Consider the following 26,307-nt stretch of genomic DNA (forward strand, 5'->3'; position numbering starts at 1 on the left):
TTATTTTTTCTCATTTTCTTCATCTTTTATTCAGGCATAATTTTTCTTCCTAATATTAATATTTCCTTAGATTTCCATATCCAGAGGCTTTATTTCAGAATAGGGTTTTTTTTTGTCTGTGGACTTTTCCCTCTTACAGAGACAATTAAACTGCTGCTGCTAAGTACAATGGTGTCAGATTTTACATGTTGTACTGGCAGTAGATTATCACAAAATCGTCCACTCTAGTTTACCTACCTCGAAAGCTATTGGCTTTTATTTACAGCACACTCATATCACACTGTCATAAGCCTGTTCAGCAGTGACCTTCCGGCTCAATGAAAATAGTTTGTTGGAAAAAATTAGACCATAAGTTCAGTCTCTCTAATATTTGCTCAGCTGGTACAGAGGTACATAAAACCACAAGATAATTTGATTTGTGCAGGCTGTATACTGCTGTCTAATTGACCAACAATGCAGCACTGCCCTAGAGCCACTTGCATAATCCATCAACTATTTCCAAAATACTGCAACAAGTTACTTCTTCCCAAGAAGAAGTAGGGAAATATAAGTTTCCCAGTGGGTTTTAATTCATAAGTCTCCTGGAGAGGCTTATGACCATCTTTTCACCAATTCTAAATTCCAGATCGCTGTGGAGTCAGCAAAAAATACAAATGACTATCCAGAAGCAGAGACTATAGGAATGGAAGAGCAGTAAATACTTGTTATAGACAGGAATGCCCTTTCCTCAAACTCCCCCTCTCCCTCTTAGTTTGGAGAAATAATGCTCTGAAGGAAACCAGTCTCAGCTGCCTGTGGAAGCAGGAGATTTGTTTGCTAATTGTAAAATCTTTTCCACCCATTTAATTTAGTTTGAATGCCTAAACTCCTCTACTCAGTGAAAGTACATTTCTGGACACAGGATCTGGCTCTTCCAAGCACTGCTTCTTGTTGAGAAGGAGAAGCTGGCAGAAGTATGCAAATTGAGTTTAAACATTCCTTTTGCATTAGTTTATAAATATTCAAAAGATTCACATGCACACAGGAAAAAACAAACAACTTACATTCTGTATTTAGTATTCTGCATATATCAGGCCTTTCATAATTATAAACAAACATGTAAACATGTATATACTTTTTTCTCTAGTTGGATATTATCCAGAAATTATTAAAACTTAACTTCATTTACTTCTGGTGTGGTACGATGAACACAAATGATATTATAATTACATACTAGTTATCTTTAAAACAGCAAGCAAATACTCTTGCAATTCCGAATCATTGTAATTAGCAATATGTCAATGAATCTAAGCAAGCTTAACTCCAATTATCACTATTTCCCAGCAGATTCCTGCATTACCACATTCTCACTCAACAATAGTTCTTGGAGTTTCACGTTCTGAAAGGCTCTACTCTCAATCATTGATTCTTTTTAGTGATCTCATTTTTTTCAAATGTCTACGTTACATTTATGAACACATGGTAAAATGGCACAAATGGTTTGCAAGTGTGCCACTGTGAGCTGAAGCCAATTTGGCATGCAAGGAGTGATTGGACTAATAACGGTGTTTGTGATGACACAAAAAGAACGAGCATATTGGTGCAAAAGAAAATCTCATAAGATAAGGGTGAGGGACGTCTTCTGCCACCTGGCTAAGGCTGAAAGGGCCTCAGGTGATTATTACTGAGCAGTCTCTATTTGTTCCAGTTTTGGAAATAAAGCAAGCACTGAGGAAGGGAATGCAAATAGATGAGGTATGCTTGGGGACTTCTTTTTTTGTTGTATGAATGATGAGTCTGTACAGCGACTTGCAGTTAGCAATAAAGTCCAGATAGTACTTCACAAATCCTGAGTTAGGTGAGTCATTTACCACTGGAAGAACTGAAAACCTTGAAAGAAAAAAAAATATTCAGTGAATGGCTGCTGAAATTCCCATCTTCATTCATTTCAGAGCTGCTTGGGCCCCTTTTAGTTTCTGTGAACATTCAAACAAGTAATTAGTGCCTGTAGAAACCAGAGCTTAATAGACTCTGTATTCAAATGAGAAGAAGTATATCTTGATACGGAATGGGAAATTAACAGAAACATCATCAGAGCCCTGCAACAAGAGCAACTGAGCACGCAACAAAAAAAAAGAAAATATCATTCATATAAAGAGAAGCATGTGTAAACATCCTATTGAACATGGAAGAAACCAGAGAAAGTACAATAGCTATAGACACAGATATTTCAATAGCTATATATACAGATATTTCCTATGTATATCACAAATATCTATACTTAAATAAATCTGTATGAACTATATTCATTCTGCAACTGTGACTGTTATTTTAAAGGTGACTTATAAATATCTCATTGTTTATGTCTTGGAGTATGTTCTCCTCATACAGAGAAGTTCAAGATGATTGTGGATTCTCCAAGGCCTTGCAAAGAAATGCCAGTTAACAGGCAAATGTACACATACACGATCAAGACTGAAAGGTGATTGGAGAGGTCTGTAAGAAAAGAATTTTAGAATAGTTCCACACACAATGCACATGGTGAATTAAGACAGCTTCTCAAACCGGCTAACCAAGTGATGTCTCATTTGAATGTACAAAATGTCAGAGAGGGCATAACTGCTCAAGCCTTATTATTCAAAGAGAGATAGCTATACAACTGCTTGCTACAATGGGATAGGATGCTGGATGGCCATCCAATTATCTTCTGAGGCTACACTTCTGAAATCAAGACATCCTTATCTCATACTTACATGTGTGCACATCAGGCTTCAATGATCAGGATAGGGAGATCCATTTCATCCTCACTGCTTTCATACAAGAGGTGTCATATAGCCAAAAATAGCCGTAATACTTCAACATAAAAAATAACACATCAATTCTCCTGTTACTTCCCCTCAGACTTGGTACTGGGTAAAGAAGTAGAATTGTGCTGGCATTGCACACTCTTTCTCTCAAGCAAAAGAGACTGCAGCTGGGATTTCCGTTATCATGCAGAAAGAAGCAGTAGAGGACCATGATTTAATATTTTGGAGCTTAAATTTGAGTTTATGAACACTTTCCCATGCTGCTAATTTCAGTGGAAGTAGGAAATACTTAGCACTCAATAGGAAGTTGAGTACTTACACTAATGTCAGCTTTTATGTTTTAACATAGTATTTATGCCTGTGCAAACAGAAATGAGATTTTCAAACCTGGAAGTTTTTGACTGCAGATGAATTACTGTAATTACACCTCAGTAAAGCAATGACAAAATACTATTATCTTAGCTGTGGAGAAAAAGGCTGCAAAGGGGAATGTGTTTTCTATGGCTGAAAATGAATGCATTCTCTAGACTCTGTTAAATTCTGAAACATCATTTACAGTCCACATTCATGACTAGGAGAAAGGCAATCAGCAGGGTAGATATCCAGTCAGTTCTTCCTTTACCCAAATAAATTCCTAATCTGACAACTTATTTCTCTTTTAACAGAGATAACCTGATGAAAGCAATCATTAAGACTCAAGATTAATTCCCAGATATGCTGCAGTTTGAAATTGTATTGGCTCTTTTATTTCAACTGTAAAACTAAAATGACTTGTATACTTAAATACCAGTTAAAAAGAAATACCTACAAGATGGCGATGCTAAGAGGAAAATCATTCTTCCCGTTTATTGAATTTTCATAGTCAGAAAAACAGCTATTGGATTTGAAAGCAGATTTGTTGAGGAAAAGAATTTGCTGAAGGTAGAAAACATGGTGGGGCTTTCCTCCAAATTCCCTTGCTGATAAATGAACGTTAATGCTTAAGCCCTTCTAATGAAGACAAGTTTACCATGGAATAAAGTCGTCAATGATGAGCAGAAAACAGAGCATTTGTAAATACAATGTAGCACAGAATGATAAAGCACATCCAATTTATGCAAAGATGTGCTTGCAGCAGTATGATAAATAATATCCGCATAATCAATTACTGGAAAAAAAGACAGACTAAATAAATTGTTTTCTGGCAATTTATAGAAAACAAGCCTAGCACAAAAAGGACAATTTGGCTTTAGTCTTTTAACAGGATTGCCTGACAAGCACTAAAACCAGACTTACTAGTGATTCAAAGGACACAGTATTTACAACTGTCTATTTTCATTAGCAATAAAATAGTCTATGTAGGGCAAATGCAAAAATCATATTTGTTTTTTACATACTAAGCAGAATACACAATGTAATAACAGAAATATTTATGTTCTTTTGATATTTACTGTACCTGAGATTCTTTGGTTTAAAACACATGCCGGGTGAGAGAAGCGGGAGACAAAGCAAGAAAAACATATTTGATAGGCTCATCAATAAATAACAATAATGGGACACTACAGTAATTTTAATTTGGTACAGTCAATGTATATTTAATAGTCTATATCCACTTGTCTCAGTCAGAAAGTTTTTATTGATCTGGGTAGCACTGATGTGAGCCTTTAGAGATATTTCAGAATAATTTTAAAACTGAATTAGAGAAGCTGCAAATAACACTGTACCTTTACAGAGCGATTTACTTTATGATCCAAAAGATCTCTGAGATGCACAGAGTGTTTCTAGAAAGCATCAGAAACTGCTTAGTATACTGAGAATATTAGAATGAGTGAAAACAGCCATTTAATATCATGAGATTAGCTTTGGAACACAATGTTACTGAACAGAAGCAATTCTCCAACTCACCCTTATACCAACCAAAAGAAAACAAAAATTTAGAAGAAAATATCTAGGAGCTGACAGCACAAGTAACATTTGCCTGTAAGGGTATTCAATTTTTTTTTGTTAGAATCTGCATAACACAACTAGATAATTAACAGAAAAAAAAAAACCCACAAAAAAAAACATTTAGCCATTTATGACCTTCAGTCTACGCAGAACATTAAAATTCACATAACCTCCAGATTCAGTTTCCTCGAAAAACATTCAGTGATGCCTGCAGCACTACTTATTCTATTAGTAAATAAAATGCTGGTTTTATTTTGGTGCCATTCCAGTACAACAAAAATCTCTCTCTTCATCTGTCCATGGAAAAGGTACAGCCAACCTTCAGCAGGCTACTGTTTGTCATTTGTTCTACATAAGGGACACAGCCCTAGTTTCATCAGCTAAGCAGATTAAAAGAGAAAAATCAATATCAAGCTGATGCAATGCTTGATACGCACTTGATTGTGTTTGAGAAGAGGGAGCGTGAAATTTGGCTCCTTAAAATTTGCTGTTGATGTTGGGATTCAGACAAGAGTTTGAATCTACATACCAGATGCCAACCTCCTTTTTGGGACTCCTATCAAATTTTGACCTTTTGGCTGAACAATTTGCATATTTCAAGGTAACCATACCTTGATTAGCCACGATCTGAGTAATGGAAATACTTGGTTGTTCAGAGGTCTGAGATATCCCCAGAGGTTTCGCTTCAGCGCATAGATCTTCAGGCACTGGTCACGCTTCACTGCCTACATGCATACAGAGTTACTTCCCGAAGTCTTTATACCCATTTCAGGACATTAAGGCTTCACTGCACAAAGATTTATATGCTGAAGCATCCTCACATCAAGATTTTCCTACTAAAAATATGAAGAGCTGTTGCTGCTCTCTTCCTGACCCAAGAAACTGTTATCCATAGGGATAGGTGCTGTAAAGGTCCTAAGAGCAAGCACCTAAGCAAGCACCCAATATTAGTCTCCAAGGAGCCTTCAGAAAAGCATCTGTTGAGACACTTGTGGCCTTTGTGTTGAGGAAGCTATACCATACACAGAGCACGCATCTGTGTGAAGGTTAAAGACTTTCTGCAGATTGGAAATAACCAAGACTAAAATATACTAGCAATAGACTGTAAAAATTCATATTCTGAGCATAATAGACTGAAGTGTAACACAGTATAAATTACCTTCTGAAACAAAACAGCAACAGTTCAGTGTTTCACACCGCTGATTCAGTGTTCAGGATTTTACACTGTAATATTAATAGGAAAAACAATTTCAGTTTAAATCGAAGTATTACTGGACTCCCCCAAGTGCTACACTTCTTCTAGTGAAAACTGACATATCTCTGAAGTTTGGAAAGTCAAACGGCTTACATACAACACTGCATTTCCAGTGGAAGTACATATTTGCATCATCGTAAGGATGGCATGTATTGTGATGCAGCCTACTTCACTGTAGTGCATTCTCAAATATAAGCACAAAGGTGCACTGTATCTGCTCTATAAAGTGACTTCCTTAGAAAAACTTCAATTTCTAAATGCAACAGAATCTCATTTTTCTAATTGTCCAAAGAAATGCATCCAATTTTCTCTTCTAGTCAACCACGTAGTGTCAATGAGATGTTTTCCTGGCACATGAGCTACATGAAACACATATATTTTCAATTTTGATGAGTTACATTTTTGGCAGCCATAAATAATTAAAACCTTCATTGAAAATTTCCTCATATAGAAGGGCAAAACGATTATAACCAGAAAATACTTCATGAATAGATACATACTGGCACATCAGAAGTGCGTTAAACATCCTTGAGAGAGTAAACTGTTCATTTTGATTTCATGTTGAAATACTACGGACAGGTTTCCCTTATCAAACATGGAAATTTCATATGCCAAGACCATACCAAGCATGGGAGCACGGGTCAGCCTTTTTTGATGCAAACTCCTCTGAGTTTAGATCTACATTGGAGTCTTCTAGGATTAAGCAGAGATGATGGGCCAGTACCACTACCAAAACAGTGCCATTCAATATTCCTAGAAAAGTGAATGCAGTTTGAGGCTTCACTAGTTGTATCTATTTTGACTTCTGACTGGAATCATGACTACAGAACTTCTTTCAGAGGGCACACGCATTACTTACAGAAAAATAAGTTTGAACTTCATTCTACACTTACCTCAAGTGCATGGGTGTTTGTAAAAAGCATCATCAAAAATGTGGGGGTCAAGTTAGGCAACAGATTTCCATGATAGAGTTACAAAATCCAATCAGATTTCAGACAGCTTAATGTTAAGTGTTTGGTTCAGTTAAGAACTGGGTTCAAATCTCTGACTTCAGTGAAGCAATCTAAAGACAATGCAAAAATAAGAACTATAAAGATTTCCAGCCCTCTGAACCTACCCACTCTTGTTTAAATCCCAGAATGAAAGCTACTCTTGCAAAATGTTAAAAGAAATGGTTCATTTTGAGGGTTTAACAGAGACATACAATACTCTGGATTTATTAATGGGAGGAGCAGCTTGTTAAGAAATGTTACAAGACATCCGTGAAAACCCTTCAACAAAGATGCCTTGTATGTTCTTTACCAGCAGCCTGGGATTTGAGCCATTAAGTCCAAAGGATATAACCTACTCAAACTTTAACATTCCAGTTAATGTTAATTTATAATTAAAATCTTTATTATCTTTGTAGTAACTGTACTTGGTTTTAATAATCTGAAACTGCAACAAGGAGATTTGGGGTTGAATATTTCATTAATGTAATTTTTTTCTTTTTTTCTTCAAAAAGAAAAATCTTGAGGAAAATTAGTGTTCATGAAGGCAAGATCTTTAAGTCCTATTTTAGGAGAGTATCCAAATATTATAAAGAGAAACTGGTGAATTCAGTGAGATATTGTATGCTGTCCAAGGTAAACTTTTAAGCAAGTTGCATGTCCCAGAATCCACCTGAGAATGATATCATTCATAGTTTGAGTGAGAAAAGACTGTATAAATCTTCCTCTGCATATCTCTACATATCTTCTTGTTGTGTATTCCACAATGGTATAATTCTAACACTTCTGCTATTCTGACTACATTTTTTTGCTAGGAAAGGGCTGCCACTCACTCTGTTACCGGTTGTGTTTTTTTGTTGGGGCTTCTGGGTGGTTTTTTTTTTGGCTTTGTTACCACTGCAGCTAACAAGACACAGCAATTTTTAAAACAATCATTACAAAAATCTCTGACACTTCAAAGCAGGACTGTTTTCCACACGTGAAGATCATGTAAAGCATGTAGAAAACCTAAGAGATGCTGCAGATGTGGTGCCCTAAAGATTTCCAAGTACTGCTACAGACTGTAGGAGCAATCATCATCTTACATGGAGACGGGTGCTATGAGCTATAAGTTTTTGTCTACCTTTAAGATTCTTCCTTACTTTATAATTCTGAAATGATGATAATGAAAAATGATGTATGTAATTTGACAGTCTCTCATGGAATTGTATTTTTTAACAAGAAAACAATCAAGAGCACAATAAATAGTATTTGTCAACCTATCCTTACACATAAGGGAAAAAATATCCTAGGTCTGGAATGTTGCGGACATTTAAAAGGAGAATGGCACGTATTTTTTGAAAAGTAAAACCTGAAACGTATTATTGCTCCCTTTTGGCAAGAGAATTGAAAGAAGTCATATGGAAGATGCAGCCCATCTCAAATACAAATAAACACAAAAACAAAGAAGTTACTTTCAATAGCACGATCTCTCCATCATCCCCACATTTCTTATTGCAATGGAGATTTCTCTGCGGCTTAACTGGATAGCTGCAGAAAGAAGGACAAACCTGTGTTAATTAGCTGAAGAACCAGTAGTCTACAGCTATTTCCAAGAAAATTATGTATGATAGATACTGCAAGTCCTCACTGAAGTAGTCAGCCAAGTTCTGCTTATAAAATCACAAAGTAAGAAAGAATTTACTAGATGTAAGGCTGGGCATTTTCTAAACAAGATGTAGAAATGAGGAGCTCTTTCTCTTGCCTCTAAACTGCTTTTGAAGTATTTTTCTACAGACACAAAGAACTTCTGCACAGAGCACACCTCAGTGAGGCAGAAACAAGACCAAGATTAATTATTTTAGAGAAGCAAACAGCTATTTACAGAAAATCTAGCACAGTGCCCATGCTACCTAGTCACCAACGTACAAAAGAAAATGTTACTTTTCATTACACTGGAAGAGTTGTCTTTTCCTACTTATGGTGCTCTGGCACATTGGGGCCTGGTAATACGCACAATAGCTGGGAGTGACTGCAGTACAAATAATAGTAAGAACATGCACCTTTATTGTAGTTGTAATAACCCTAAGTACTTCCAGAGCTTTCTAATTGGCAACATTCTGTTGCTTCTAGTGAAGCTACAGCAATTTAACTCAGCTGAGAATCAGACCCAGAGTATCATGTTCTGTTAGGAAAGTGAAGTAACTTTGAGGAATAATAGCATCAGAAAATCTGATGATCTGAACAGATTTAGTTTTTTAATATAATCTTTTCAAAACAAGTAGGAAGGGTTTCTGTTTATAAGAGAAGTAAGATAGGGGCCATTTTATCCTACTACATATTAGTGATGTTCTCAGAAACTTCAGAATGCATATCCTCACAGTTGCCCTCATGTTTCTGGATAGCATAATTCATAAATATGCAATGTGAGCTCTGGAAAAGCAGTAACAGTTTGAAAACAGATAAAAAACACATAGAAACAAGGATAACTTGAACGTAGAGTTTGCAAATCTATTTGCAGACCTTCATCCTTAGTAATTTGCTTATTGAGAAATAAGTGCTTCCAGGGTTTTCATAGGACTGCACTCAGATTTCCCATAGCACCCAGTCTGGCAGCTTTGTTTTGCTGTTGTTTGAGGGGTTCTCGCTTACGGAGCATCAGATAGTTTTCCCATGCCCTATAATGAGTATCATACATATTACATTCTGGCCTCTACCTCAGCTGTCTTTAGGCTCTGAAACTTTTGATTTCTCATAACGTCACAACTAAAAAATGAACTCGCTCCCTGAATTCCAATGGACACTTAAAACATTTTTTCTTTTTTTTCTTTTTTTTTTTTTTTACTGCTAGGGCTTCCAGGACTTTTGATGTTTGATGTTGAGAAGTACGGACATGTAAAGAAAAGATCAAAGTACACTTCTGACTAATAAAACTCAGCAAAAGTTACTGCACAAAATGCTGGTAAAATTAGACTTCATCAAGGAATCATGGATAGCTAAAGATAAAAGGAAAACATTAAAAATCAGAACAGAAATATTAAAAATAAAAAAGGCAGTAAAAAATTGTTTTAGAAGGGCAGCAGGAAAACATGCAAAAGATCATGGTAAACATTATCTAATTCTATGTTTTCATTTTTACATTGGTTTGCAGATAACGTGCTGTTGGATAAAGTACTGCTCGATAATAATGCTGGTGGGAAATGAGCATGCCTTCTGAATGACAACACTGCATTTATGTTCAAAGCTCTAATGCTTCATGGCATTCATACGGAAAAAATGCAGTCTTGCTTTCAGGAATAATAGCAACAAAAACTTGATGAAGACCTTTAGTTATAACATTTAGTAATAAACATTAATTTTAAACGCCCTTTTTTTTTATCTTGAAAAAGGAAGGCACTGCTTTAAGGAAGCTCACTTTTTCCCCTATAAGGAGGTCTTTAGACTGATTATGCTTGAGAAATCAATTGTACATTCTGGATTAGATGATTCTTTGCGTCTCTTGTTCAGCACTAGATGTTCCATAGCAAAATTGTGCATTTAATACTTAGAAGGGGCAGATCTGTATGCCTTAATCTGATCAACTCAAAATAATGTTTCTAATATGTCGGTTGCTGCAAAAGAAGTGTCTCTTGTTAATTTTCATGGAAAAGCACATAATTTCCAGGACTCATCAGCGTACATGGGGTGGGTTCTGTGTGAGGAAGATTGATACAGAATTTCAGTGAAGAGAGACCTACCTGGATCATAATTGAGTGATTTCTTTTTGTTATTCAGTTATAGTAGCATTCCATGTAGCTTGCTCTGAAAGCAATGCTTCCAACTTACTTCCATGGAAACTACAACAGATAGAAAGAGCACAATAACACTATTTGATAGAGCAAATTCTTTGCTACAGCACACTACTTCTCATCATGGTCACCACCATTAGCTAAGCATTTTTGCCAACAATGAACAAGAGCCCACATGCCACACTTGTAAACATCTGCATGGCTGAGGAGAACGTGGCTTTTCTTTCACATCACTGTTGCCACAGCCAAAAGGCACTACTCACCACCTCACTGTGTTCACATACCTTCAGCATGTGTTGATGCATATCAGTGGGTGCCATTTTTTCCTCATGGAGTAAACAAATGACACACCTTTGTTTCATCTGCACTTCTATGTCAGACACTGTTTTGTCAGACTGCCCCTCAGCTGCCATTCGTTGCACAGTAACAAAATCTAACAGGATATTAATGGGAAGGCTCAACCTCTACTGCCACGCCACCAACATCATCGTCTGACAACGTGGACCACATAATAAAATGGGAGGTATTACTTTTGGAGCAGCCAAGATACATACATTTTACTGCCAGTTTTCCTGTTATTGTTATAAATGACCAATATTTCCCAAGAATACTCTAAGTAATATTTCCTGGCAATGAGCTTCAGATATTATTTCATTATTGTGTAAGGTGCGGTTCCTCTTACGAGTTTCAAATTGCAATTTTAAATTTGAATGTTATTACACCAAAAATGAATGTACACTTGATTTTACTTTTTTCCATGCTTTTTATTATTTCAGCAATTCCTTTCCTCTAAACATAACTGAAGTGTTTTTTTTGTTGTTGTTTGTTTGTTTCTTTGTCTGTGTGCAGTAATACAGAATACTACAGATAATTTTGTCGCCCTTTTGTATTTTCATCTGATTAATCCAAAGGGGACACAGAGTACAAAGTGAAAACTGATGATGTTATCAAACTATTCTATGCACTGTTGACAAACTACTGTTTCTCTGGTTCTTCATGTGAACTAAACTCCGCTGGCATGGCTGTTACAGGGCACCAAACAGGTGTTTTCTTACACTTGTCCAAATATACATTAAATTTTGCTCTAGACAAGCACCTTTATGCCAAATAGATTGCATCTGAGAAGTGAGGGCTTTATTAAACCAATCCAAAAGGAGCAGTGAAGATCTAAAATAGCACAGTCCTCCTCTGTAACTATCACGAGGTACTATTCAATGAGTCTAGCTCAAGCAGATTATGAAATTTGCACAGTAGCGTAGGACATTGAGCTTTCTCTTCAGAGCCCTAGAGTGAGGATTCACTGACATTAAGATCCCAGGGTCTTCATCTCATCAGACAAAGGTTGAAAAAGTTAATAGAATTCCCTGCAAGTGAGTGAACTTCAATACCAAGCACAAGTCGCCACTCACATTGTCTATGCACCCAGGTGCCATAGGAGAACCAACAAGAAGAAGTGAATATGGATATGTCACGCCCAGCAAGAAATTCTTTTTCTCCTTACCCAGCAATAAACAACCTACTGCAGCTTCCCTAAGAACAGGAGAAATATAACAACAAAGGAGTAAGAGATTTCCACTATACGAGTAGAGAAAAGCCCTCCTGTTCTTCTTGGGAGATAAAGAAGAGATTGTTGACCATACGCCTTAACACCTGCTGATTACTGATTTGAACTGAAGATGGCTCTCCTCTCCCACATTGATTACACATTGCAGGGAAGATAAAATGAAGGAAATTTTAAGACTGACACAGAAATAAAAAGTTACGGGCATTCCCTTGCCCACAAAACTCATGTTACTACAATCTGTCTATTCTGTGTTTGCCAAGCAAAAGCTGCTGCTTTGCCATGTTAGATGGGATAAATATTTTCCACACTGAGATAGTTAATTTAGGTGTCAGCAACAGAGGTGATTATTCTGACTTACGCTTTCATTACGTTTTGAGCATTAATTTCAATTGCTGTCTCTCAGCGAGACCCAGAACAATGAAGACATTCTGACTTTGATCTTTATTCGCACAGATTATGCAAAGAAATCACTCAACGTTCACATTTGAACTTGTTAAGTTTTTATGATTAACATTTAACTAGTGAATAAAAAGGAGAACAAGCTCCCTAGAATTCAGAAAGTATCAGCCCACTTTCCTTAAGACATCTCTGAAGTAAGGTCAGTTTTCACTTTCAGACACACTGCTGTGGATTTAAAGTCTTTTTAGTGAGCCTTGTGGATCTTCTTCCAATTTGGCTGCCCAGTCAGAAGCTATGAAAACAAATTGCTTTCAAGCAATTGAATAACTTCCAATATCAGTCTCTATGTGTAGATATAAACTGAGCTTTGTACCTATTTCTGCAGATTCCTGGGGAAGAATCTTATTCAAAGGATATTTGGAAATTTCGATTCCAATCCTCTTTACTTTTTGTTGTGCAGTCACAGCAGAACCAAGGTATTAACCACTAACTCACAGAAAACATTTTAGAACTGGTATTAGATCTGATACACTTTATAGTAGCTAATTCAGATTGTATTATTCTTTCCATAATTCAACAACTATTTCCTTAGTTCTTTCCTTTCATTTTTATTCTCTCCATTTTCATTTTGTCTCTGCTCTGTTTTGCTGCCCTCTTTTCAGTTTTTCCACACACACTGTATTTCACATTCTCTTTTATTTCCTCCATCTTTTCCCTTCTTTTTTCCCCCATTTCACTCCTTCCATTTCCTTCACCATTTCTCTTGCTTTCTTTGTTTAATTCACTTCTTTCACCCTATCAATCTATTGATTGACAAATTAATGGATAGCTTTGAAAGGGTTCTTGTAGGTGATTTTACTACCACAAGACCATTCAAATGTACAAGAAGCATGTTCATTTTCAATCCATTAAATCATCACTGGACTTCTGAAACTGACCATGTACAGTGATAATATTTTGCTTTGCTTCTTCAGAGATGCAAGTTTACCAGGCACAATTCCTATATATCAGAATAATACCCATGAAAACTGCAGTACATATCCTGCACTGCTCAAATTAGAGTTTGCTGCCAGATTGTTTGAAAGAGTATACAGGAATGTACACAGCTGTGGCAGTCTCTCACTAAATGAATAATGCAATAGCAACATCTGTAGGATTCTTGAAATGCTAAACGTTCAGATATGAAGTCTCTGCTGAGGACACAGATGGTAATGATGTTATTCTTACAGTGGTTCCCACCAGAAAGAGAAAGAGTTCCATAATCAGACTGGACTGTTAATGCGTGAAACAATACTTTCATTCAGCAGCAAAAGCTCTCAATGCATAAATGCTTGCTTTGTGGGTTGCGTTTGATTCTAAGTTTTGTTAAGCTAAAGAAATCCAGTAATGAATACAGACATCTTCAAGCATGAATACAGATGCCAGCACCAGTTGATAGCACTCAGCAGGTGAATTTAAACTGACAATCCAAGTTAAGGTAGAGTAATTAAAATGAATTTTCCATCAAGTGAAAAAAGTGTAAGTCTTCTGTTTACCTCAACAAAACACAAAGAACCAGGAAAATTTACCCTACAGGCACAACAGTATTATTTACAGGACAGTATGTACTGTTTGAAGAATATCAGTACACACTGCCTACTGAAAGACAAGAAAAAGAAACAAAATAACCTCTGAATTCAAGCAAACAAATATCATTCATCATTCAAATACCATATCATTCATCAAGTGTTTTAGAGCACTGACATCTTATAAGTTATTCTTTGTCCTTTTCTTTTTCTGTTTTTTTGTTTTGTTTTGTTTCTACAAAAACTGTGTTCCAAAGACAAGCAAATGTAAAACTGTACTAAAAGTACTTTTGGTTAAAGTAGATGATGACCCTGCAGTCAGAATAAAGCTAAAAGTACTGGCTGGAAAGCCAGTCCAGTGTACAATTAGGCAGTGTTGAGAGGCAGAGGAATTATAAGAGGCTAATAATGAGAGAAATAACTGCAAGTTACAAGCTTCAGAGAGAAGGCATGATGTCACCAATCAGCTCGTCTGGACAGCTGTAGCCTGAACACTTGATCCCGGACACAACTTATCTTCTTAGCTGGGATAGGCTCTCCAGAAAGATCAAGGATTATTTCCTTTGTGCATTGACACAGCTGAGACAAGCATATCAGAAATTTTAAAAACTGTACCCAACTGAAGAAGAATATTTGAAAGGCTTAAAAAACAGGGGAAAATGTCAAGATGCTAAATCAGAAATTCCAGGAAGACTGGGTAGACAAAGAAGGAACAGGATCCATCATTTTCTAAAATTGTTAATAATTAACCCTACATATAACTTAATACATTACAATAACAGTCCTTGTTTGATTTATTTTTTAAGACCAGACCAGAACTATGGCCAAAAGAAATCTGATTCAAACAACAGTTAACTTCCCTTTCTAAATGCAGGAAACATGTTCTTCAGGCCCATCTCTGTGAGCCTTGGAATTCATAACAAGTTGATTTCTCTGGGAAGGGAGAAATCATTTATATTCCCACTAGTGCTCTGTAGAAAAGTCCAAAATGGATAGTCTTGCATCATCTACACTACTGTCCTTAGGAACTGCTAAACAACTCATGCTTTTATCACGTCCAAACTACTTACCTTGTTATCCATGTCCTGTGAAGATGGAGAGCCACATAGCTATGCTGCTTTCTGATGGAGATCTTAGGAAAATTGGATTCCTGTTTTCCTTTTGGATACATCTCCTTGGGTTTGGTATTTTCAAATGTTTGAGCTGCTACTCAATAGAAGATTGTCTTTCCTCTGGAATTGTTGAAGCCACCTAAGAAAAGCTTGCAGAGGATATGCTTTTATTCCACATTCCTATTCCTGGAAATCAGATTTTGAAAAAGAGTAATTGCTATTAGAAACACCTGGGGATGGGAGGTGGAAAGGAAGGAAGAAAAAAAAGAAAGCAATAAAGATAGATAACAGCAGCACAAGTGCTTCCTAAAGTTAAATAATTCTACAGTGTTTAGGAGTAGAAGGTCTGCTGATATGGGACCATCAAATGAGTTCAGTTAATCACCTCACCTTATGTTAATCACCTCACCTTACGGGATATGGAACTATTAAAAAAAAACTCAGATACAGATTTAAGAGTGGGAAAGTTGGTGTAAAACAAAGTCTCTAAGGCCTTTTCCAGAAAAAAAATAAAAAGTCTGCTGCTCTTCCCACAGGAGAAAGAGAAGCATTTATAGACAACAGAGACAGGCTGTGAAATCAGGGGTCACAGCTGAAGCTGTGATAGCCAGGACTAAAACCCAATGAGGGCCATCCTTAGGTAGAGAGGTACAACTCAGAAGGTCTATGTTGTAAACTGAAGAACTTCTTTTACTGAAGTAGCCAATAGGGGTTGGAAACACGTGCAAAAATACTGTGTATAGTGCTAGCCAAAAGTAATAAAAAGGTTTTAGGAAAAAAAATAAAAGGCAGCTCTAAGATTCTTATTTCTACTCAGAAAAAAACAACAAACCCAAACCTTCAAGAACTGATGAACGCACATATTGATGCACAAAACATTAGTATTTTGCACATGTTGGAATACGAGCTTCAAACTGAGCCACAGAAGGCCTTAGTGACTTGCCCAAGGTCAAAATATAAAGCCGGTGTGGGGCTCTTTGATTATGATTTGCTTTCTAACGTAGATAAAGCTCTCATGCTGAGGGAACTGAAACACTTTTCAGGCACACAAGAGCTCCATCTAACTAATTTACTATTCATATATACTTTAAAGAATCTGATCCCAGTAGATGTTTGTTCACATCACAAAGCTACTACGTATTTTGAAGTAATCTGTTAGAGTTGGAAGGCTCTGTGGAGGAAAGGCACAGAAGTCCAGAACTGAAATAGGAGACACGTTACAAAGCAGGATCAAAAGATACACTGACAGATGCAGTCAGGAGGCGGAGATGGTGTTTCTGTGCTCTGCTAATAGCTTTAATCCAGGCTATCTTGTGGTAATACCCACATCTAGTGCTTTATCAAAGGCTTAATAATGGCACTAACATGGTAATATGATTTCTACTCTCTTGTGAAACTTCCACAATTGCTGAGTGTTCTATTTTACTTTTCCTCTTATTCATTTTCTCTATATCTCCTTCTATTGCTCTGTTTCTTAAATAACAAATTATTTGTATCTACACAGGCTATATGTATCCACACATCTGGATGTTTGTTAAAATAGACCAGTAAGAACCTCACTTTTTGTTAATTGCAGCTTCCTGCAAAAATACTAGCCCAATCTAGAAAAGCAATCAGATACAATTATTTTTGGCTTTACAGTTAAATCCATTTAAATAGGTTCAAATATTGTTGAACGCTTTGCTGGTGTTGGTCAGCAGCCCCAAACCAATTTCCTCATGTCCTAAAAAGTGCATGTAATTCATGTATATTTTCTATTTCCTAACAACATCAGTCTTTTTTTTTTTTTCTGATTTGCTGCCAAAGGATTAGACACCACTTTCTGCTGCACCTTTGCTGCCTAATTAAATGAAGAGAATATAAGCATTTCCTGCGACTCCTTGATGCCAAACCGTCAAGAAACTGTGGTGCTCAGGCAGTTTCAGAATATCTTCACCTGTATACACATCTACATATACATATGTAAGTTTATCTCTGTTTCGACAGACAAAGCAGTTCCCTAGCTGAGGAAGCTGATCCGTAACAGTCCCTGATACTACAGAATACAGATACAAAGCCAAAAAACATATGACCTGTCCAAATCATAATGAATCAGAATCTCTCCAAACATTAGGAGAATTTCAGCATGTTGAGGAATCTCATAGGGAGAGAACAAAATGTGCTAGAAAACCTTAAATTATGTAAAATATTGAGAAGTATTATATGAGGCATTTTAAATAAGGGCAGAATAAAGGCTAAATACTTCTGAACTGCCTCAGAAAAATTAATCCTTCTTAATTCATGCACTGTTACTAGACTCTAACATTAAAATGCTGCCTGCCTTTAGGGTGATGTAGTTAATAATTATTCACTTGTTTTAATTTGTATTTTATGTAAGATGCATTTTTATGCCTCTCCAGTTATGGTGGCATCCAAGAATTAGAAACAAGCATATATTAATCTCTCTGTTACCACCAACTGTCTTCAGCTAATGAACTACAGGACCTTCCATGATTTTCAATTGAAGTTCTGAATAAAACAATACATCTAATAGAAATCTTACAAAATCTGAACTTTTCAAGTATACCTTATTAGTGACACCTAAAGGACACATTAACCATAGAGTGATAATAAAAGCTGCAGTTTTTGTGTCTACGACTGGGTGCCCCACCACTAGGTAAAATCCTCTCAGCACCATTTCAGCTGTAGCTAGTGTGCTGATGCTGGGATCAAAAAAGTCACGTTCAGTTTTTATGTGCTGGTTCTCTGAGTAATCCTGTGAAAGAAAACTGTATTTTGTATGTGTTCTCTGTCTCACAGAGATGGAGTCAGAGAGTCGGTTATAATGGGAGAAATGTTAAAGTCATTTCTATCAATCTTGTTACAATATTCGGAGATCACATTACTTGGTAGGATTCACCCTTGAACACAGCTTTCAACTCTCTCCAACTTGGACTTAGAAATGATATTTTGGGTACAGACCAACAGAACAAAAGAGAATCTGGGAGGGAAAAAACAAAGAAACAAACCAGAACAAAAGAAAAACAAACTAGCGTATTTCTGGGATCAAATGACTATAACAGAACTTTTCGTAGCAATGAAGCTTTTCCATTTCCTGAGTAAGCATGCAGTGATATCATCAAAGAACTTTTAACATCAGTGCATTTCTGAGTCCAGCAGGCTTTTTCTCACAGACAGGCATGCTACCATGAAGGCACCTGGAGATAGGATCTAAAATTTGTAAACCTCTTGAGCAGTTATGCTTCCTAATGTAATACAAGAGGAAAAGTTCCCAGCTATGACCCACAGAAAAATAAGCAAGGATTTCTCCTAGGGAAAAGAAAAAAAAAGAAAAAAAAAAGAAAAAAAGAACTCTCATTAAAAACTAATTCAGAGCTCATGGAAAGCATGATATCAAGAAAACAAAAAAGAAAAAATTGGAAACTCAAACACATTTCTGACAGGTAGAAGTTACAGAAAAATATATTTTAGGTCTAATTTCTGACCATATCGGCCCACAGAGATTATGGCAAAGTTTCAGCTCCCAGACTGTTGGCTCCTAAGCAGATGGAGACTGAGAAATAAAAATCAATACCACCATTACCTTAGAAATGACCACTAATTTTCATGCTGTTGGCTACATGTTGTACGGAAACAGAAGTCGTTCTATTTGCCAATGTTTAGTGAATACCAGTTAACAGTATGTAATGTAAATTTTTGTAAGCATGCAATGCTGTGTAAGACACGTTACTGATTGAAGTCCTGAAATGTGTTCCTGACTTAGTTGCAGTGGGAGACCGAAATAAATACTTAATAGTGCCTAGAAAACAAGATTCAAATATTCAGTAGAGAAGTATGAGTATACAGTCCTGATTTTGAAAAAAATTTCAGTTAAGTTTATTATTGCTTTTAAAGTTCTACAACTTTACTTTGGCAAAGCTGCTGTATGACTACATGCAGAATGATATTTCTGTCATAATCTTTTGTGGGTTATGAATACTCATGTTAAAAAAATGAGGAAACTACTTATAAATATTTAGGCTTGAGAGATACGTGAGGTGCATCTCTAGATTAAGCATTTTTACAAGAAAACATTTAAAATCTTACAAATACATCTAATACACCTAAATACACAAATACACTTGAATAGGGATTTATTCATAAAATATCATGAAATATTTGGTCCCTTTCCTAAAATATTAATATAATTCTTGAAAAAAATACCATATTTCTTAGAATATTATATAAAAAGTAATTGATTTGTATAATACTTTTCAATTACATATGTTTCATACATAAAAGACAATAGTATTTTTTTATTTATTAGAGCTGATCCAAAATTAATGCCTCCCATTTTATTATGTGCGCCTACAACGTCAGACATGGATGTTGACAGTATTTCAGTAGAGGTTGAACCTTCCTGCCAATATTCCATTACTTTTTGTTGCCATATGACTGATGACAGCAGAGGGGCATTCTGACAAAATTGCATCTGACATGGAAGTGTGTATGAAGCAAAGGTGTGAACTGAATTCCTCCATGCAGGAAAAATAAACCCACTGATATTTATCAATGCTTGCTGAACATGCATGGAGACCAAACAGTGGATGTGAGCACAATGAGACAGTGGGTGATGCATTTTAACAATTGTATCAGGAGCATGAAAGATAAGCTACATTCCAGATTTTTATCTAGAGAAGTCACACCATAAGATGGAGAGCACCTCAATCAGATCATCTGCACAAATCGGCTAATAATGGTGACCACAATGAAAAGCAGTGTTTTGTTGCTGAGAATTTGTTCTATCAAATAGTGCTATTGTGTTCTTAGTATCTGTTGCACTTTCCATAAATAGGAAGCATTACTTCCAGAGCAATTTACATAGAATCGTACCATAACTTAAGAGTAATAATAAGTTGCTAAATTAGGAGCCATACAGGTCTCTCCATGGTGAAATTCTGTATCAGTCTTCCTCACAAAGAACCCACCACATGTAAGGAGAAGAGTCCTGGAAATTAAATACATCATGCCATAAGGAGGAAATAAAAACAGTTCCACAGCAAAGTAACGTTAAAGCCAGATTTCACATTGTTTCAGTTTCTCATACACTTTTTATATACCCATTGTCACATAGTTGCAATCCTAAATCACGTGAATCTAAATCCACTTTTCTCCTTAAAAGTTGCAGAAACTTTGCTACTGCTGATTTGATTTTGAAGGATACGCATCTATATGTATTCATCTACCCAGTGCTAAACTAGAAAGATTAAGGTAAAGACTTAATTACTGAGACACTGATGCATGTGAAAAATATTTTCATTTGTAAATTCTAACCATATAAATGGTTTTTGATTCCACTTCCACTTTCTTTATTTTTCCAGAACCTCTTAAAACTTTACTCCCTGTTATCTTAGCTTATTCTGATGAGCTAAGTTCCCCACGTCCCAGGTCTAGTTTATCTAATCTAAGATACTGTGCCCAATTAATTCTCATTTATTTTGTGGCAGGATTTATTAGCAGAGGCATACTGACACAATTAACTTAATGCCTGGCCAACTCAGAATTCTGGCACAAAATACTTTTAACCCCTTTCAGAATGTTATACAGATACTCTGTTGGTTTCCTAGATTCTTGCCACAATACCCTCTACTGTGGTTTCTTATCTCTAGTTCTCCCACACACCTATTTTCCAAGCAGATCTAGTTCTTATTCCCTTGGTACATGTGTCAGGCAGCTTTCCTCTTCTTTTCCCTTTCAGCCAGGAGCAGCTGACAACATTTTCAGTAGAAGAAATGAGACATACAATGGCTAGAAAACATTTTATGGATCAATCATGATTAAAAAAAAAAAAAAAAAAAAAAAAAACATTAAAAGTCTGCATTTAGCAGCCTGAACCTGGATAAATGGGGTCAAATTTTCAACAGAAAGCAAAGGGTACAGCCATGATGCAGCAGCCTCTCTTTGCCAAAACAGTCACTTACTTAACAATCAGAATTGATTACTTTAAATTCAAACTGGTAAATATTTTTTCTATGCTAATGAATGAATACTTTCAGAATTTTCCCAATTCATGTCAAGTAATTACATCTGAGCAAAATTTGAAGCATCTGAAAATTAGATTCTGTAGGTTAACCATCCAGTAACACAAATATCTCATGTCCAAAAAAGTTGATATTGAAAACCTTCTTGCACCGACAACATCAAAACAAACATTTTCTTATGTTCTGCAGCTATTAATTTCTATACAAAATGAACAATAATTTTCCATTACAGAGGGCAGATGTGCTAAGGGTGAGCATGCTGTTTACATTTCTGTACAGGGCTATTTCATCAAGACATCAAACGCTTGGCCCAAAGACAAAAAAAGACATCAGTTGTCACAACTCTCCATAGAAGAACAGCAACATTACTGAAAATGTTAGTGATCTACAGTTTATTTTATCTTCTTGTACTCAGATAGGCATTAAAAAAGAAGTCTCAAATCTGAGGTCACACAGGAGCAATAAAGCAAGCATTTAAAACCTGCTCTGTGATTGTATTTCAGGTATTATCTATTATTTCAGAGGAACAAAAGAGGACACCAGTTCCTTGTCTGCTCCTTCATGTCACAGATAACACTTCAATAAATTGTGTCAGGGTAGCTGTGATGATAGATTTTGAATCTATCTAATACAGAAGCTGTTTCACCAGGAGACAGACGTAGGTCATCAACCTGTGACTGACACAAACCTGCTCAGGGATGTTAATGCAGGGAACTAACCAAACAATTTTCTGATGTTTTTTTTAGAGATAATAAGTTTCTTCAAGAAAGTTACAAGCCATCTTGAAAGCTGTCAAACTTTCAAAGTTCATATGAAACTAAAACTACCACGTGTGCTCTCTCACAACACCTTCAAATAAAATCAGAGCATAACAATATTAATTTCTATTTCTGATTTTCTCACAACACCTTCAAATAAAATCAGAGCATAACAAAACTACCCACCTCAATTAAGCCAGAAAATCGCACCAAAACTTACCAAAGATAGAGCTGTATTTTGAAACAGTACAGTTTGACCCTGGAATAAAGCAAACAAACAAACAAATAAAATTATATTTTTGTATAAAGACTATATTATATAAAAACCTAAAACTGGACAAGCATTGTCTTCCTGTCCAACATTTTTTCCAAGCTGCTATTTTCTTGCAATTCTTTTATCCTGTGAAAGAATAAAATTTAACTATTGAATTCTCAAATATTTTCCAGGAAATTATAATGTAAATACAAATCGAAGTGATTCTAAGTGCTTCAAATAAAAATCACAAGCATCATCATATTCTTAATACTGACATGCCTTTTATAACAGTCCCCAAAATTCAGACATAAATGTAATCAGCAGCTTTGCACCCTTGGCACAATGGATTTACATATTAATAGCAATGTTTACTGTTTCAGAAAAAAAAAAACAACCTCAGGCTTTGTCTAAGATTGCAGAGATAGGCACCAGCAGCTATCTACGTATGGTACATTTTGGTCTCTCTCAAATAAAAACATACCAAAATCAGTATACACAACGGTGAAATGAAGACCTTGAATAGAACACTTAGAGTAGTTGGAGTAAAATGCATATGACAGAGCTGAATAGGTCATTTTAAAAGTAAATAGTGCTTTTTTTATCAGCATAAAATAATTGCTTCAGACTAGTGGATGTCTTCAAGAAATAGAAGTAACTAAAGCTTAAGAAAAACACTTTTTCAGTACACTAATGCATTCAAAACCGATATGCTTCCTGGATACTATCTTAATGTCACATATAATGCAATGAATAGAAGACTATCATTTAATTTCAATGGACAAGTAATCAGGCCTAAGATATCCTTTGCTGTAGTGAGCGTCACTAATTAATTTCAATGAAGGAAACTTTCACAGGTTGATGTTAGATACTGTCCTGGAAATTGGTTGGGGACAAGTTACCCACACAGCACGTGGTAACATTTCCCCCAAGGAAGGAAGAAAACATCTCTAGCAGCATAAGGCACAAGCATCCCAAGGTAACACTTGCATCCTAGTTTCCTCTGCATTAATGTTATCAGGATTTCTAGAAGATTATTTTTCTTTATCTTTAAATGAACAAGGTATAAGATGTAGCATTAAGTCTTCTATGTTGGACTTGATCTTGTATAAAATCGAAAGTCCTGACTAAAGCAGAGCCAAAGAGTTCAGAAAGCATTATTGTCAAAATGATATAGAAAACTTCTGTCTCAAAAAAGCTATTTTTCCTGTCTTTGTTCTGCATGAGTCACTGTTTTAAGATCACAATGGATATTAAATAAATTTTTTCTTTTTATTAAGGCTTCTGATAAGAGGGTTTTCTTTTTCTTTTTTTTTCTAGCAAAATTTATTTGCTAGATATGTTTGATTTATGAGATGTATTGCTGATTCTGGTTGTGAGGGACCGTATAAACAAGGCCTGTATACACAAGGTCAATTTCCTACCTTTTCCATGTTTTTCTTTCATGAAAACCCAATAAGTAACACCTAAGTAAAAATATTAAACATTATTGAATTGCAGAATAAAGTTCCTTCTCTTCAATATCGTGGAAAATGTAGAAAATGTTATCTAGAAGGTAAAATTGCAAACATGGACCACTCAAATGTTCTATAAGATACACCTTTGAGAAATAAATAAGCCTCCACGATTTTCTTGGAAGCATGTTCTGTGTCATGATCAGGCAGTACTGATGCTTTCACACACTCTCGAGCTTTCTTCCTGGAAAGGAAAACAAGAGCACAGTTTGGGCTCTACATTGGGCCCATGATTTTAACAGGAAAAACAGCAGCTGTTTTTTCCCATTACCATTTCCCATTTGGCAAATTTTCTGCACAACGGGCCTACCAACTTACACCAGCAGAAATACGAACCTTTGAATTTAGCTTGTGATTAACAGAATAAATTCCCATTCCTACAGCCAGAGAGTCTAGATTTTATCAGAAGGGGTATACCACAGAAAAGTAATGACAGAGGCACATTCTCACACTCAGATGAGTAGGGGTGGTGTCTCTTGGAGAAGGAGTCCATGCTGCAGACCGTGGATACAGTGAAGAACCATAGGCTGCCCTCAGCCATCCAAGCATTAATCCTCATCAATGCCAAAAGCCCCTACTCTGCTTCCAGTTGGTCTGGTCTTTTATCTCTTCAGGTCTGGCCTCTAAAAACATAACTGAGCTAGAGGTTTCCTTCACTGTTGTTGGGATTTACCTGGTAAAATTTCAGAAATGCCCTGTATGACAATGAGATTACATCAGGTGCCATTCTAAAAAAAAGTCGCTTATTGTTCTCATCATCTTATGCAGATTTCTTCTAATTTCATCCATTTCCTTTGGTAAACCTGTCACAAACCGTCCTACTTCAAGGAGGCAAAAAACATTCATTGGACAGAAGACTACTCATCCAGCTAAGGATCTACATCACAAATATGGCGCACAGTGTTAAACCAGCCTGAAAAAGTGATTTATTTCCCATCAGCTCAGGGAAGCTTGGAATAATGAGCCTCCACATACGGGCACAACGATTAGGTATCTACATGCAAGTAGTAATGCTACACCTGCTTCCTTCCTCTTCCATATGCCTTACTATGTAGCTCATAAGACAGTTGAATTTAGGGAGAGTTGCTTCACATATTTCAGCTTTAATTCTTTCATTTTTTCTTTAATTTAATAGGCTTTAATTCTATGTTTTATGAATGACTAAGATAAAACCTCCAGACCAAAGTCTGCTTTCTTGCCTGCCTCATCTTTTCTCGCTATCTCTGTAGCTATTCGTAAACATAAACTTGTTATTAGTGGCATAGTACTGGCTCTCTGACATTCATGACAAAACTGATCTGGGCTGAAATTCAACATTGTTGTGGAACACAAGAGTGCTGAACTCCCATGGAAATCTCAACCATGCGTCTCGCTCAAATTTAACAGAGGAAGAGGAGGTTCTTTTGATATATGTATACCTGATGTGACATTAAGAAATAACGGTTCAAATGTTGGTCCGACCAGTTTATAACAAATCTCAATCAGGGAGATGGGGGAGGGGAGGACAAACACTATTATGAATTAGGGTGGTGGGGAAGGGAAAGCGGCAATAGGAAAGAAGCAAGAATTACTTAAAGCATGGATAGTCAACCACCAGGACCCAGAGGCATCTCATTGCAAAAGGGCAGGGGGAGAGCAGCAGCAACGTTACTGGCCTCAGGCAGCAAGCAGGTAGAGCGCAGAGCAAGCCTGGGAGGGAGAGAAGCAGGTCGTGAGGCTTCTCATGTCAGAGATCTCTCCTCATGGTTGTTGGCCCTTTTTTTATCCTTCCTTTTCTGCCAGTGTGGAGTTCCCGGGTGCTTAGGTAAGAGCCATGCACAGCACTGAGTTCTGAGATGGCTATCTCCCTCAAGATGAGTCCACACTAAATCACAGAATTGCAGAATGGCCAGGGTTGGAAGGGACCCCAGAGATCATGTATGTCTGACCCCCCTGCCACATGCAGGGCCACGACCCTCCACATTTAATACTAGATCATGCTGCCCAGGGCCCCATCCAACCTGGGCTTGAACACCTGCAGTCGTCCACAGCCTCTCTGGGCAGCTGTTCCAGCACCTCACCACTCTCTCTGTAAATAACTTATATATCTGCTGGAAAGACCACAAGAGGTCCAGGAGGCTCCTGAAATCCAAATATATAGCTATATATTCAAAGCCTCTCACAGATGGCAGATTCAAGTCAGTATCATCACAGGAAAACACATAACTACTACAAGTACACAAGTATAACTATTACAAGTGCTAACACTCTGAACTCAAGGAAGTACTCACCATCATCCTTTAAAATGTCTTCCATGCTGCTCACATCAGGCTCTGAAGTACCTCAGGAAACACCTACAGAACTGAAAATTGCAGTTGTTTCCAGTGAGAGCCTTGTGCTGGTTTTATATGAAGTATTTA

At 36.5% G+C, this 26,307-nt stretch overlaps 1 long non-coding RNA gene across 1 annotated transcript; it reads right to left on the reverse strand.

The window, feature by feature from the left end:
- Nucleotides 1-938: 938 nt before the first annotated feature.
- On the reverse strand, nucleotides 939-26,282 carry LOC122166193. Its single transcript, XR_006170714.1, has 4 exons — nucleotides 26,179-26,282; nucleotides 22,362-22,400; nucleotides 15,322-15,549; nucleotides 939-1,869 (listed from the first exon to the last, which is right to left on the reverse strand). It is a non-coding gene; the product is annotated as an uncharacterized LOC122166193 (long non-coding RNA).
- Nucleotides 26,283-26,307: the final 25 nt, after the last annotated feature.

The sequence above is a fragment of the Centrocercus urophasianus genome, unplaced genomic scaffold (genome assembly GCF_019232065.1).
Source record: "Centrocercus urophasianus isolate 14NV4802_14NV808 unplaced genomic scaffold, USGS_Curo_1.0 seq_32, whole genome shotgun sequence".
NCBI classification, from domain to species: Eukaryota; Metazoa; Chordata; class Aves; order Galliformes; family Phasianidae; genus Centrocercus; species Centrocercus urophasianus.